The following is a 6,000-nucleotide window of genomic DNA, read 5'->3' as shown; positions in this document are numbered from 1 at the left end:
ATAGTGAGCATAAGACTTCTATTTCTTCTGAAATTATTTTTAAGGATGTAAACAACTCAGCCCTTTCTTTGCTGGTGTTAACCTACAAAACACAAAAAGTCAACTTGTGGTTATTTTTTCATGACTCTTGGCCTCAATTCCTGGATCAGGAGATAATACAAAGCCGTTCAACTGGTTTTGCCTTGTTTGAGAAACTAAAATTAAAATCTCAGGAGTTATTTATTTTAACCCACAAATAGGAAAGAAAGTGGTCTGTCAGAAAAAGTCATAAAGACAATTTTCCAAATGTGTGGACCTTTTTAACTTTGTACCAATCTAAAAAAAAAAATGAGTTTTTTTAGAAAATATTTTTACTGTGTGTGTGTGTTTTTTTTTAAAATGAGTCTCTCTAGTTGCAACTGGACCCTTTAGGTTTTAATTCTCATCTTTCAGCTACTGGCATGTCATAATCTAGTCTAGGGAATGACTGCCTAAATTACTACATCCATAAATATTCTAGTGGAAAACATTTGCAAGGCTTATTTTCAGAAGTACACTGAAGTACCTTGACATTGAATCCTAGCTCATAATCCCAAATTCAATTCTATTTTTCTGTATAGTCAACAATTTCTAGGTGTTATTTTAAACATAGCAACTCTAAAAGTATGACAGAAAAGAGTTAAATGGGTGCTACATAAACCAATCTTGCAGTTAATTATGGGAAAAAAAAGATACCTAGTGATGGTGACTTCCATTTTTCAATACCAACCAGTACTGATGACCAAGCAACCTCTGGTATTTACTCTTGGCTAAGATAGGTGATATTTTTGAAAACAAAATTTGGACAAATGTATGTTTTTCTGACTCGTGACATATTCCATCTCTTTCTGTTTTTTTAAAGTCATAAATCAGACTCTAGTTGTCAGAGTTTTAGCTTTTGAAGAAGAAATAGAATGAGGTGTTTATTGATCAAAGCTAACTGAGTCGAAGCCATAATGGCTAATTTTGGATCCTTCCTAGGACTCTTCTAATCACAAATTGCTTGGTTAAACCACTAAATGTGCTTTGTTAACTGAATGTCTGAATAAGCAGTTGTGTATATATTGTGCTATCAATTATAAAACCTTCTATTCTAGTCAAGCTTCCCTGGTCGCTCAGAGGATAAAGAATTTGCCTGCAATGCAGGAGACCCAGGTTCAATCCCTGGGTTGGGAAGATTTCCTGGAGTAACCCACTCCAGTATTCTTGCCTAGAGAATCCCGTGGACAAAGAAGCCCAGCAGGTTACAGTCTATAGGGCTGCAGAAGAGTCAGACATGACTGAGTGACTTGACTTCACTTCTATACTAGTCACTGGTTGATCACTGAGAGGGGTATCTGTATTTCAGTCAATAAACCTTTACTGAGTTCCCTATAAACACTCACAGAAGAAGAGATTATAAAATAATCTGTGAACTACCTTACAAATTACAATGTTGAGACAAAATAAAAGTAAAAACACAATAAACATGTAAATCCCTTATCTGCTTAAGGAGAAAAATCTTTTATCTTCCTTGTTGCTTTTGATCTTTTTTTTTTTTAATTAAATTCCATTTTAAAACCATCTATAGGAATAATTTGAAATTTACTAAGTAAATTTAGATCTCAGACTTGGAAGTGTTAGTACGACCAAAACATGATTTGTGATTGCAGGTCCTGGAAATCGCTAACATTTTTGAGAGTCTCAGGAGGACACCCAAACCACTCTCCCTCAACTCTATCAACCTAAATAGAAGCAGAAATGTTTGTATATATGACGAATGAGTCTCTTCTTAAGTTGTAGACACATAAGACTCTGATTCCAACCTCCTGGGTTCCCTTTTCTGGCTGGGTAACCTTCCACATATCCCCAGGGTAAGTTGCTTGGTCTCATGGAATCTTCATCTCCCTGCCTGTTAAAGGGGGAGGAAGGGTGATAATGCTTTTACCACAGGGTGTTGGTAAAAATTAATTACTATTTATAATATACTCCATTAACGTCCTCAGGTAATTCATAACACAGAATTTATATGGCACTTGATCACTGCTTAAAGTTTTTAAAACCGTCCTTGGTTTTTCAACTCAAGCAAAAAATGTAACAAATCTTTATACTTCAAACAGTAGGATTAAGCGTAGGAACATTTGGCTTCCCTAGGAACAATTATTTTCCTGAGGTGAAAAATATTAGCATGCTACAAAAGCTTATTTCCTCAGCTTCAGACTATGAATAGAGTAGCTTTCATTTGTAGTTGATAAAAGCCAAAAGAAGAAGGTTTGTGTTTTTTTTTTTTTAATAAAACCCACTTTAATAGCTGCCATCTTCAGGGATGTTTTCAACTCCTCACTATTGAAAGGGAATTGGTTCATCTATTTCACAGTGATTTAATTTTAGCACTTAAAGGAAACCCAAGGGGTCATTTCCTGGTTGCTGTCTCCTGCCTGCAATAATGGTATTGAACACCTACCCTGCACCTGACTGAGGCTTCCCTATAGCTCAGGTGGTGAAGAATCCACCTGCAATGCAGGAGACCCCAGTTCAATCCCTGGGTGGGGAAGATCCTCTGGAGAAAAAAAGGGGAACCCACTCCAGTATTTTTCTCCAGAGAATTCTATGGACAGAGGAGACTGGCAGGGTACAGTCCATGGGGTCGCAAAGAGTTGGACACAACTGAGAGACTAACACTACCCCTGCAAAACCACATTCTCATATCACAGATGAGGAAACTGAGGCTTGGTAAACTTAAATAACAAAGCAGAGATTGAAATTCATACCCCTGGACAGTCCATGCTCTTTCCACAACCCCAAACAGCTGCCTCCATGAGGTTACACCTAAAGCTCCATCCCCCAACCCATTCTGCACTACGTGCCTTTCCTCTCTTTTTCTCACCTCTCTCCAAACTTAAAAATTGAATTAAGATATTCTAAAAGAACTTCAATCCCATTCCTAGAGGGCTCAAGAGCATCCTCAAATCATTTGGTAAAAGTTATTTTGAAAGACTTACTGAAAGGTAGTTTAAAATCACTTTTAAAAGACACCTTTATAAAGTTTTATGGAAGGGGGGAAAAGCTAGCTTTATCCCTTCTTGAGAATTTACTTAGTTCACTCAGTAATTTTCTTATGCCAAATCAAAATGCATGTTATATTATCAAGGCTTTTAAACTTTCTACTGAAGCATAATATACATTTAGAAGTGAAGTACATTTAATTTCTGAAATGTTTAAAATCCATCCCATCTTCACCTTGTGAAGACAAGATGCCATTTCACATCTCAGAGAAATGTACATAAGTAACAATGAACTCTAATAATGTATAAATTAGCTCATATTCCTAAGAGTGCTTTGAAAGGTTAAGCTCATTATTTAAATTATGGCATTACTGGTAAAGGATTATAATTATGATGATCATTTAAATGATAATATATTTTCTGATGCCTTTAGACAGCAGGTAAGACAAGATAAAGATAACAAAAAAAATTATAGATACCCTACACACTATCACTATCTTTAATGACTAACAATAAATACAGTGTATGAATATGTATGAAATCTACCTCCGCAAAACTTGCGGATTATTGGAATGATAGGGCCGTAAAGTCCAGAAGTACCTAAGAATTTGAATAGCAATTGAACGAAGTCAATTTGAAGTAGATATTTATCTTTATCCTTTCATTTTGATTCATATTCCTAGTTAACATTCACTGATAATTAAATGGATGGAGATCCCTTATCAAACTCACATCAATCACTGTTCTAAGCTGGTAAATATCAGACTCCTGATTATGGAGGCTCAATGATGCTCCTGGGCTGGGAACATACATTCATTGAAATATTACCAATAAACAGAGGTCTTCTATAGGAGTTGATTGCACTCCTCTTATCTCTAGACAATGAATCAACTCAGCCCTACCTTTAACTTAAATAGGAGGACATAGACACCAGATATCCTGCCCTATGCCAAGCTCAACTTAAACAAAAACAAAATAGCCATTCCCTCTACACCTTGAAAGATTGGCTTGGACTTACTCCCATTCTCAGTGTCTGTTGTGGCAGGTACAACAGCTGAGCAGCCCTCTGGGTACCAGTCTCAGCTGCACAGGTCCCTTCTGGTTCTGGGGCTCTGGCACCATTAGTAGAAAACCCCCCAGGAGATCCCCTGAAGGCCTGAATTCAGCTTTTGTCTGCCTGGTGAAAAAACATAATTCTTCTCTAACAATTCCCCTAAGATTTTCCCCAGGGAGTAACATATGACACTGAATCGACTCAATTTGAAGGACAAGTTAGCTAGATGAGAAAGAAAACAATGTTCCATAAATTTAGTGACTGAAACCTCAGAGTTTAACTGGCTATCAGAAGTTGATTAATTATACTCATAGCACTAAATTCTGGCTACAGTATTTCAGGGAAAAAAATCATATTTTTAAAAAGTTTTAAATGTAAATGCAGGTATTTAAAAGAAAATAAATATGTTTATTTAAGAGCTTTGCTGAGAGTAGCTTATTTATAAAATGAATAGTCCACTATAATGACATTTAAATCATTTGATTTTCTAACTTCTCTTTAGAGTTGAAATTTTTACAGTTTCAGTTCTCCCCCAAATTTATTGAGATAGAAATAAATTTAAAGGTGTTCATTTTATAGACATTATATGGTCCCAGAACTTACAAAATAAAACAAATAACCAATTTAAAAAAGAAGTTGTAGGGTGAGGGGTAGAGAGAAATTAGAATTGATCCATTGGTCTCATAATACATTCTCCTGCTAAATCAGACAGGAATTCTAGGTCAGCAGATAAAAAGCTATTCCAATTTCCCTCATAAATGCTGGCTGTCCCTTTAACAAATCCCATGGTGAGAAAGTGCTTTCAGGTATCCAAAATCAATGATAAAGAACAAGGGGTCATTATCTACATAGAAACACTGTACTTTTGGTACAATTAACTCAAAAAATAAAATTCACAAAGTAACTAAAAACAGGTAAATAGAAAGTCTGTATGAATCCATTTCAGACATGAAGTCTCTTGACTAATTCAAAAAGTACTGGTCTTCTCTGTCCTTCCAACATTTACTCGATCTCTTTGACTTACCTAGTTACATAACTGATTCTGTGACTTGTAAACAAACAGCCGCATTGCTTGACAATTCTGGATCTGTGGGTTTGTACTGCTGTTTCCCTGTGGAGGTTGAGCACTGCATAATGATTTATTCTTCCCCACCCCTGCCTTCTTTTCCTATTTTGCTCCCCCTCCCTTTTTTTTTGTCAAAGTAGGTTAAAAAAAAAAAAAAATCTATGTGAACTGAGTGTGAGAACAAACCCTGGTGCTATAAGATTGAGGCCACCAATTTAAATACCCTAGGCACAAGAAATGCAAAATGTGAGGGTCTCATACTCAGATGAGCTTCCCAGAAGGAGACTACTAATAGTCTTTTTCAGCATCTCCTGGACTCCAAACCATGTGCATTTGTATAAGGAAGCTTTGATTCCCCTAGTTTCCCACGCATGAAGCTCTCAGAGCTTCAAAGAGAGCTCTGCATGCAAGAGATACATGGGGGTGTAGTTCAGGAGGAGAATGTGGGTGAATTACCATTCGAGTCTGTTCTTTAATTCCTGTGCTATGTTCCGGTGGTGTGCCCCAGTTATAACATTGCCTGCCAGCAAAGTAGAAGCTTTCTATTTTGGTAATTAGACTTAATCAATTACCTGGAATTAAAACACACCTAATTCCACCATTAAGAAGTGAAGTTTTAGATTGGTTCTTAGGATGTGGATTCAGTTTATTTTTGATAGTGTAGATTAAGTACAGTTTAAACTACGGTATGCGTGCCAGGCACACACTGGTACTTTGTGTCACTGATGGAATCTTCAGGAAACATTTTCATTGCATAATAATTTAATGCAGATAAAATAAATACAGAATAATTGAGAATTTTGTTTTTAAAAAATCTAGAAATTTATGCAGGTTGAAGTGAAGGAAGACAACAGAGGCTTTAACTACCTTAAGTGAAT

The sequence above is a fragment of the Bubalus kerabau genome, chromosome 11, assembly GCF_029407905.1.
Source record: "Bubalus kerabau isolate K-KA32 ecotype Philippines breed swamp buffalo chromosome 11, PCC_UOA_SB_1v2, whole genome shotgun sequence".
Lineage (NCBI taxonomy): Eukaryota > Metazoa > Chordata > Mammalia > Artiodactyla > Bovidae > Bubalus > Bubalus kerabau.
This window is presented reverse-complemented; position numbering follows the sequence as displayed.